Below are 10,993 nucleotides of genomic sequence, written 5' to 3'. Positions count from 1 at the left end.
TCATCTACATAATCTTTAGCGTAAAAAGTACATACTGCAATGATTCCGACTGTGGAAATTGTTATATCACCTGATCTCAAAAACTATGCAAACTTTTCAAGTAGATTTCTTATTTCAATACTCCTCTATGAGGTAAGGCTGCAGAATATTCATTATCTCAGTATAACTGCAGGGGCGGATCCAGGAATTCCCATAAAGAGGGGGCGTCTTTAAAGGGAAGGGGGTACCCGCCATTTCCTTTTATTTCTTTTGTTTTAATAAAGAATAAAGGGGCGCGCGCCCTGTGCGCTCCCCCTGGATCTGCCACTGTAACTAGTAATCAACATTTCATTATCGCCCAGGTATCCTCCTTTAAACAATTCAGTAAAAGCTTTCATGTCAATATGTCCATTTATCTTTAAGAAGAACCATCGGTAAAATTGATAGAGGGACCCTCTCCCCACGAAGGCTTGGTGGTCCTGGAACCAGACAGATATGTGTGCTATGATGGATTTAACGCAAAAGCTGCTAAAGTGGTCTGTAAAGAGCTTGGCCTCCCAGCAGCAGAAGGCTACTCGCCTCAGACATTACCCATTACAGCAGCATGGAACAGGACTCTAAGGCTGCAGTGTCCTGAAGGTGACTCCCGCAACGAACGTGATGATTTCAGCAAAATTTATGCGTACTGCTTATTTCAAGAAGCTTAGAAGTTTTAATGGTAAATATTGCTTATACGAAAATATACATCTGCGCTGGAAGTAAAGCTGAACATTTTTGAGTAACAGTTCATGTGATATGTCTACCATTGTCTTATGTAGTGAGGAATCCTTTCCTACACAAAATCTCTAGCTATGGAATAAAGACATAGTTTAGTATGTTTGAGATTTTGCTCCTCTTTATCAAAACAAGATAACTGCTGTCCATTAATATTTTTCATGCAGAATGAAATGATTAAACCTTTACACAATTCATACTAGTTTACTTTCAAAATGAAATTACTGCATAGGTCCTTCATACACACGTGTAACGGAGTGTTCCACAACGAGAACAGATTGCACTGAAAACAAGGCTGTCAAGCTGAAATGCAAAGGTGAGAGTGAAAATCTAACGTCGGAAATGACGTAAGTTTGTCGTATGAAATGTTTGTATGTATGTTTATCAATACAGTATATATTGTATGTCATAATGTCCCGCCATCAAGTTACCCAAAAATCACAGGTAGTATATTTTAAATCCAAAAGCAAAAGCAAACAGCTTGAAAGTCTGTTTAGCTGCAAATAATGATAATGATTATAGTCAAATCCAGAGTTTCATTCAAAATCACAAGTTTCATGTCTTCCAAAATTTCACTTTCAAAATTTTAGATTGTGGATTTTAAATGTTGGGTTTTCAAAGGGTTTTGGGGTTTTGGGGTTTGGGATTTTTTTAAAGTTGGAGAAGTGCTTTACTGAACGGATTTTTTTTTTCATGCAACCATGCTTTAAAAAAAATCTCAACTTCAATGAACAACACGAAATCTTTTCGGTTTTTCAGTAAGTTATGGTGATTTTCATTAGGGTTCGGAAGAAAATATTAATATAATTTTTCTTCTTTTGTACAAGAGGAATTTTTGTTCTGTCTCCAAATAAGAGGCACTACTTAGAGATCATGATAGCCCCGCATAACCGTGTATAAAGTGAATACTCCCGGGTCTATCAATCCCGCGTGTTTTAAGAATCTGCACTACTTCTATTGATATGCTATTTTGCACATTACCATAATGCTACTCTATTTCTAATAACATATTTATGTCATCAAACCATGTAGACTCATCAATATTCGTTATTTCAGATATCATAAGAATCATGACACTATTTTGTTTTTAGTCACTATCAACTCTGACGGTGGTAAGTGACGTCTAACATTTGTTAAAAAACTCACTTCGATATCGCACATTTACGTTTGCTGTGTAATTCTGAAAAGATTGGATGCAATCGCCCAAATATTTCAATCAAGAAAGTAGATATCATGATGGCCCTATGAACAAAGGTGGAGAAAATGCTTCAATACATCCTTTTTAATTGGTATACTTAGTTGTTTCTTTTTGTTTTCATTATTAATAGTTTCCTTGGAGTTTTGTGATCATCCTGGTAATGTGTCTAATGGTTACTGGAACTCTGATATGAGAGGCTTTGGGTCCACAATAACTCTCACCTGTGGCCAAGGTTTCGTAATCGAGGGAAGCGGGACACTGCAGTGTACGAGACTACCCGGAGGGTCGACCTATTCCCCGGTCTGGAACTCTTCCGTCCCATCTTGCCGGCCGCTGAGTACAACAGACGGTAAATCGGGGTCATCCCATTAGACCGACACCCACGAGTCATTCAGCCCATGAGTTCGACATTAAAAACAGGTCCATTGAGTTATACAACTGACGAGTCACACAGCCCGTGAGTTCGACACTAGGCAAATAAAGCCCATGAGCTCGACACTAGGTAAAAAACAGCCCACGAGGTCGACAGATACAACACAGGGCTTAATGTGTCGGTGTAGTGCATGGGCCTTGTTAGCTTAGTATCGAACTAATGGGCTGTATGACTAGTGAGCTGTATTATTTAACTCATGGGCTGTATGACTTGTGAGCTGTATGACTTGTTGGCTGTATATGACTGGTTGGTGTCGGTCTCGTAACGTGCACCCGGTAAATCTGTCCTGCAACGATATTGATTATAATTACCGTGTATATACAATAGCAAATTCCTTCAGAAATTGCTCCAGTCGATTTTCTACTCGAAGTAGAAATGTCTATATTAGGTCGGTAATTTTCATTCCTTGAGAAAATTTTGATATTAGAGGAAACGAAAGATTCTACTTTCTTCATTGAAAACGATGAACGAAAAAATAGCAGGTTTGGGAACTTAATTCAATTCATCTATTTTCATACTTCTCATTTATGAACATTACAACAGAAATAATGATAATACAAGTTCTTTTACCTTGTAAATAATGTGAAGAAAATAAACAATATACATGGTGATAACACACCATGCATCCGAGATTCGAAGCATCCGAGATTGGAGGTTTTCATGTGAAGCAGAGTAAAGACAGGGTGACAAAAGGTAAAATGTAAGAATCTAAAGTAACAGTCAGCAGCAGCTTTTACTCTTTTAAGTTATCATAAATAAGTGTTATTGATGACCATCCTAAATAATATTATGGCGCCAATTTTATGATCATTTCATAATAGTGACTAAGGAAGTTGAAATTCCCACAATAGCGCTTTATAATAATTTTCATACACAACAGAGAACTTTCAGAGCTATTTTTCCTTATTGCATTCGGTTCCTGGATCTGTTTATTTTTTTTTTTTCTGTAGATAACCAGGGGCACAGAACGACTGCGAAATATAGAGAAAATACTACAAGTAGGTATTTCCTAAATTGTTCGTGATTGTGTGTGTTGTGTGTGTGTGTAGGGCCTATTTTAGTTTTCTATATGTGCAATGCTGTTCCATCCCCTTTGCCTGTGTCTACTTATAAAATACAATTGAACAGGCACTTGAATGCAAGAGATTATTAATAAGGGTTGAAGATAATTACGAAAAATGAGTTTTCTTCAATTTGTCTCCCCTCTGTGCAGAGGGCTGACAAATTGAATAAAACTCAAGAATCTTGTCTGCCGCGGTCATCAGCCTTAGATATCCTGTAATAGTGGAGCGGCATAGCCGAACAATTGTGCATTTTGTGATAAAAGCAGGTTGACAATCACGTTTAGATTAGATTTAGATATTGGGCCATCGTAAACAGCGCCCTCAACGTCCATGGCAGCCATTTTTCAAAATGGCTGCCAAAAATGCCATGTTTTCGTAAAATTTGCTAATTTTAGGAGAGAAATGTCAATAAGATTTCGGTTACAAATGGGAAATTACATTCAAAATATATCTAGATATCTGGCCATCGGAAATAGCGCCCTCAACGGCCATGGCAGTCATTTTTCAATGTGGCCGCCATAAATGTCATTTTTTTCCAAAATATTTGCTAACTTCAGAAGGGAAAGCCAGTAAGGTTTTGCAAACAAGTGGGGAATTACATTCAAAATGAATTTAAATATTTGGCCATTGTTAATTACGCCCTCAACGTCCATCTGTCTAATAATGTGCCACTTCTTCGATGATTTTGAAAATTTCAGATGGGAAAAGTTAATAAGATTTTGCCCATTAATGATGATTACATTCAAAATAAATCTAGAAATTTGGTCATCGGAAATTGCGCCCTCAACGGCCATGGTAGCCTTTTTTCAAAATGGCCGCCATAAATGCCATTTTTTGTTAAAAAATGCAGATTTCAGAAGGGAAAGCCATTTTTTTTTTGCAAACAAGCGGGAAATTACATCCAAAATAAATCCAGATATTGGGAAATTGAAAATTGCGCTCTCAATGGCTATGGCAGCCATTTTTTTAAATAGGCACCATTAAGTGTCACTTTTTCATTTAATAAAAAGCTAATTTCAAAGGGAAAAGTCAATGAAATTTTGGTTATAAATGGGAAATGACACTTAAAACAAATCTCGATATTGGGCCATCGAAAATTGCGCCCTCGACGGTCATGACAGCCATTTTTCAAAATGGCCGCCATAAATGCTATATTTTCGAAAAGATTTACTGAAATCAGAAGGGAAAGCCAACAAGATTTTGCAAACAGGTGGGAAATTACATTGAAAAGTAAACTTATTGGGCCATTGCAAATTGCCCCCTCAATGGCCATTCCAGCCATTTTTCAAAATGGCCACCATGAATGTCTTTTTTTCGTAAAGTGTTGCAGACGTCAATCAGAATTGCCACAAAGGTGAAGAATTACATTCAAACCGAATTTGATAATAGGCCATCCAAAAGTGCACCCTCAACAGCCATAGCAGCCGAGTTTCAAAACAGCTGCCATGGATGCCCCCCTTTTTTTTGCAAAAATTTGCTGATGTCAGAAGGAAAAGTCAATAAGACTTTGCAAACAAGTTGAAAATTATGCTCAAAAATAAATTTAAGTATAAGGTCTTAGAAGGCGCCCTCAAGGGCCATGCTGACCGCCATGGACGTCTGCTTCTTTTTTTCTTTTTCTTTTTGATAGAAACAAAGAAAGGTGTATTGTAGCCATTTTAACAAAGAGCTGAAATAGCCATTGAGAACACAGCTTATGATGGCTAACGGTCTAAACTTCTTTGTTTGTAATTGTCAACTTGTGCAAAAAAAAAAAATGTTTATTGTCTTCTTCCGGCATAAGGACATCTTCATAAAAAAAAAATGGCATCTATGACAGCCATTTTGGAAAATGGCTGCAATTGCCATTATTAGCAATTTTTTTTCTTCTTGAAAATTTGTGAAGGAACAATTTCTAGAGTTAATGCAATTTAGATATATTGTTTGATTTTAAACATGATTTTCAATTTATGTACACATTTGCTGACTTTTCTTTCAGAAATTACAATTTTTAAAAACAAAATGATTATGACAATGGCAGCCATTTTGGAATATGGCGGCCATGGCCGTTGAGGGCAGTATTATAGTAATCTAATACAAATATTTATTTCAAACTTTTCAAATTGTGTGCAAAATCTTATTGACTTTTCCTTTGGTGAAATCAGGAAATAAAAAATAATGGAAATCATGGTGGCCATTTTGAAAAATGGCTGCAATGGCCATTGAGGGCGCTATCTACAATAATGTAATACATAGGCGTAAGATATATTTCAAACGAAATTTTTTAATTGAGTGCAAGATCTTATTGACTTTTCCTTCTGGAATTAGTAAATTCAGAGAAAAAGGTGGTATTTATGGCAGCCAATTTTAAACATGGCCGCCATTGGCGTTGAGGGCGCAATTTGCAATGGCCCAGCATCTAAATTCATTTTGAATTTTATTTCCCACTCGTTTGCAAAATCTTGTTGATTTTCCCTTCTGAAATTAATTTTTATAAAAAATTGCATTTATGGCGACCATTTTGAAAAAAAAAAAAAATTGGCTGCCATGACCGTTAGGGGCGCAATTTGTGATGGTCCAATATCTAAATTTATTTTGAATGTTATTTCCAACTCATTTGCGAAATTTTACTGATTTCCCTTCTAAAATTTGTAAAATTTTACGAAAACTGGCATTTATGGCGGCCATTTTGGAAAGTCCCTGCCATGGCCGTTGAGGGCGCAGTTTGTGATGGTCCAATATCTAAATGTTATATTCCAGTTGTTTGCAAAATCTTGTTGATTTTACATTCTGAAATTTGTAAATTTTTACGAAAAATGGCATTTATGGCGGCCATTTTGAAGAAATGGCTGCTATGGCCGTTGAGGGCGCTATTTACGATAGCCCAATATCTGAATTTATTTTGAATGTTATTTCCCCCTCGTTTGCAAAATCTTCCTGATCTTCCCTTCTGAAATTTTTAATTTTTTGCGAAAAATGGCATTTATGGTGGCCATTTTGAAAAATGGCTGCCATGGCCGTTGAGGGCGCAATTTGTGATGGTCCAATATCTAAATGTTATATTCCAGTTGTTTGCAAAATCTTGTTGATTTTACATTCTGAAATTTGTAAATTTTTACGAAAAATGGCATTTATGGCGGCCATTTTGAAGAAATGGCTGCTATGGCCGTTGAGGGCGCTATTTACGATAGCCCAATATCTGAATTTATTTTGAATGTTATTTCCCCCTCGTTTGCAAAATCTTCCTGATCTTCCCTTCTGAAATTTTTAATTTTTTGCGAAAAATGGCATTTATGGTGGCCATTTTGAAAAATGGCTGCCATGGCCGTTGAGGGCGCAATTTGCGGTGGCCCAATATCTACATTTATTTTGAATGTTATTTCCCCCTCGTTTGCAAAATCTTCCTGATCTTCCCTTCTGAAATTTTTAATTTTTTGCGAAAACTTGCATTTATGGCGGCCATTTTGGAAAGTCCCTGCCATGGCCGTTGAGGGCGCAATTTGTGATGGTCCAATATCTAAATGTTATATTCCAGTTGTTTGCAAAATCTTGTTGATTTTACATTCTGAAATTTGTAAATTTTTACGAAAAATGGCATTTATGGCGGCCATTTTGAAGAAATGGCTGCTATGGCCGTTGAGGGCGCTATTTACGATAGCCCAATATCTGAATTTATTTTGAATGTTATTTCCCCCTCGTTTGCAAAATCTTCCTGATCTTCCCTTCTGAAATTTTTAATTTTTTGCGAAAAATGGCATTTATGGTGGCCATTTTGAAAAATGGCTGCCATGGCCGTTGAGGGCGCAATTTGCGGTGGCCCAATATCTACATTTATTTTAAATGTTATTTCCCACTTGTTTGCAAAATCTTATTGATTTTCCCTTCTGAAATTTGTAAATTTTTACGAAAAATGGCATTTATGGCGGCCATTTTGAAAAAAAATGGCTGCTATGGCCGTTGAGGGCGCTAGATACGATGGCCCAATATCTGAATTTATTTTGAATGTTATTTCCCCCTCGTTTGCAAAATCTTCCTGATCTTCCCTTCTGAAATTATTAATTTTTTGCGAAAAATTGCATTTATAGCGGCCATATTGAAAAATTGCTGCCATGGCCGCTGAGGGCGCTATTTACGATGGCCCAATATCTGAATTTATTTCAAATGTCATTGTCAACATGTGTGTGAAATTTGGTGCTTTTATTATAAAATGCACAATTCCTCTAATTTTTCAAGCTATGCCGCTCCACTATAAGTCCTCCCGCTCATGCAGTAATACTTGCTTGACTCTACTTCCATCGCAGCAAATTGGAGTTGGGCATAAAGACACCGAATTATCCCCCTCCCTAAGATTTAAGATGGTGCTATGAAGACGGGTCCTCGCCACGAACTATAGACACTAACGTCATACAACCGCCAATCTGTAATGATCACGAGTCGTATCGAACGCGAGTCATACTGCCCACGAGTTACATAGATACTGAGTGATCAAGGCCCACGAGCTCGATATGAAATAAAATAATCTCAAGGACTATTACACGGTCCACAAACTAGACATTACGGCAAATAAAGCCCTCGTGCATGTCTAGCTCATGGGTCTGTTTGACCTGGTGCCTGGAGTATAGCTCGTGGGCTCGTACGTATATGACTCATGGACTTTATAGCTTGTGGGACGACCTCATTGGGACGTGCAGCCTGTCGGGGCCCATAAACAGGAGAATTACCGCGAAAGTAAATTGTCTTAAAGCGTGTTCACTTACAATGAAATTATCCCGCAGTCTTCTCTTTTTTTCTCTTTAAATAGACGTGATTCAGACCGCTGAAGAAATGGCGGCAGAAACTGATTCAGGTGAGCTTTGCGTTATAGTGAAATCAGTACTCTTATGCAATTTCTGTTAATCTGTCTTACTTCTGTTAGTACAGCAAATTTCTCGTAAGCACACATTTGCTGCTTGTGGCAAAGACTCTGCGAAAGGCATAAGCCCCACTACTGGGGTATTTTTGTCAGGAAGCAAATTCAAACATCATTCAGTCAATCATGAACAAGCGATTATTCATATTGCAATTGATATCAAGAACAAAGAAATAAAATGCTGAAATGATCACGGACTAGATGTAAAGGAGAAAACTTTTAATTTGGTTACGTCTTTTTCAAGTATACTATTTCATTGACATGATGTACTATGTAACAACCGTCGAGCCGAAAAGGACTTAAACTCCAGAGTAATTTTTTTCACAGAATGTCATTGACCAAACGGCCGCTGTATTTCTCTTCTTTTGCAAATTCATCAGATATTTCCGGTTGAAAACATGTTTTCTTGAACAATCAAGCTGTCTTGGCAGAAAGCAAAAGCTCCTTCACATCATACGGGATTAGTGATAAGCAGTGTCATTCCATTATAGATTTTGTTACGACGAAAATATAAGGAAACATAATTTGTTTAAAAACAAATAAGAGTCAATTTAATGAATGATCTTTCAGATTCTAGAGGACTTGCAACACAAATCATCATTGTATCGACAGTTGGAACCTTTGGTATCTTTTCCATACTACTTTTCATTGGATGCATTGTTTTGGTGCAAAAGTGAGTACCAGTACTTGCATTATTCATGTTCTTATGTGTTTACATCTAAATTTGTATGTGGGGGACAAGAGGGACATTGCACGGAGAATAAACTAGTTTAATACAACGAAGAAACGTTGTTTTTACTGCATTCTTTGTTTTAATAAAGATATAATGCCACATAACAATATGGGTTGATGACAATTTTTAGAAAATAATGGTTGACAAAAATACACACACACAGATTACACGTACAAATATATCTAACGGTCAGATCCCCCTCTCACTCACACACACACACACACACACACACACACACTTGTTGAATGGAACGGTTGCTGTTGAAATTCAGGCTTTTTCTTTACGTTGCAGGCATAGTAACGGCTGATATTAACATATATGCATGATTTTAGCCAAACTTAAGATGAATGGTTAATCAAACTCTGTGAATGTTTTCATATTTGTCATTATTTTATTCAATTGCATGTTATTCACCTAAAACTGAGTAAGTCATGTCTTTCCGCGTACTTTTTCCCATTGTCGCCTCAATAGAAAACGTAGGCGCCAAGAAGATTCCAGTAGCTCGAGTGCCAACATCACTCCCGACTCGTGCGCAGTGCATCATTCGTCGACGGAACATCCGGGCAACAGAATTGGGGATGCCTCCTCTCGTCAGAAGAAAGTGTATCAAATCTACCAGAACTCTGCTCAGGTGCTCAATTATTACTATAGTTTGTAATTATTTTTTGGTGAAAGTTGTCAGTAGTGACAAGTTGTCAGCTATAGTATAACAATCAGTGACCAGTACTTCTCAGCCAATCAAAACCAAGGATTTTACTGAAATTGTCAGAGACTGACAACTTACTTGTAAAGGCTGACAACTTTCATGAAACAGTGCTCAGATTGCTTGTTAATACCTTCAGTCCTTATGCTTTCAAGATTTTTCTCCTTTTCTTCCCTATTGCCGAATGTAGATGACTTTAAAATGCCTCCAAGTTTCAAAGAATTTTCTGTATTTTTTTTAAAATATTGAAACAATGAAAACCTTCCCTAGTCAGATACAGGTTAAGGAAGTCTTTTTGATCTTCTCTTGAAAATAATCCGTTACAGAGTCATATAGATTTGATAAAGTCAAATTGTCTAATTAGCACAAATCATACGTATTCCTCTTTTTTTAAACTATCCACATTTCTTGACAGAATCACAACTTGGAAGCGAAAATGATCAAAGATTCAGCGGACACGAATTCCAGGCATCTCCATGACGTCATAGACCAAGACAGTGAATACCTTGCCCCGTATCAAAACGTTACAGGTAATACAGGAATAGAACAATACATGGACATGTCAGGAAATGTCACGAAGAACATTAAAAGAGACATCACATTAAATCCACGTTGGGATCCCTTCGCAGCAAATGAAAAGGATACTGATGAAAACGGGTACCTCGTTTCCAGTGTGAGTCAACCCAGAGTAACTGGAATCAAACCTCATGCACGTTGTGATATGACAGGGACTTATGTCATCGACGATGCCCTATCCGATGGCCCCTCACCCTACAGAGCACCATTCATTCCGTCTATTCCTGTAGGCGATTCTACCAGATCTAGTGACTTACAATCCCCAGTTTACGAAGATATACCTTCAAATATCGACCAATCCGCACCCATCAGAGAAACACAACATGCCCCCAAGTACCGGATCATTGGTATAAAAGATAAACAAGCCCCTCCACTTCATAAGAATCCGAACGTTTCTCTCTATTCAGCTTCAATCTATCCAAACAAGGAAAGAGAAGAACGCGGAGTCGATGAAAATGGGTACCTCATTCTTGAAACATGCGCTGGTGGAATTGTTGATGAACGGCATGTTGGCAAGGACAGAAATGTCCCCACGGCATCCTTTTACAAAGATAAGGCGTCTTCTGAAGTAGTTGTATCTCGTCATAAAACGCAGAACTCTCATGGTAAAATCAAATCTGTAATCTACGAGAGCATTCCCTATAA

This window comes from Diadema antillarum, unplaced genomic scaffold, assembly GCF_040938485.1.
Source record: "Diadema antillarum isolate AM-2024a unplaced genomic scaffold, OU_Dant_1.0 seq00002353_RagTag, whole genome shotgun sequence".
Lineage (NCBI taxonomy): Eukaryota > Metazoa > Echinodermata > Echinoidea > Diadematoida > Diadematidae > Diadema > Diadema antillarum.
The sequence above is the reverse complement of the archived record's forward strand: the minus strand, read 5'-3'. Positions refer to the sequence as shown.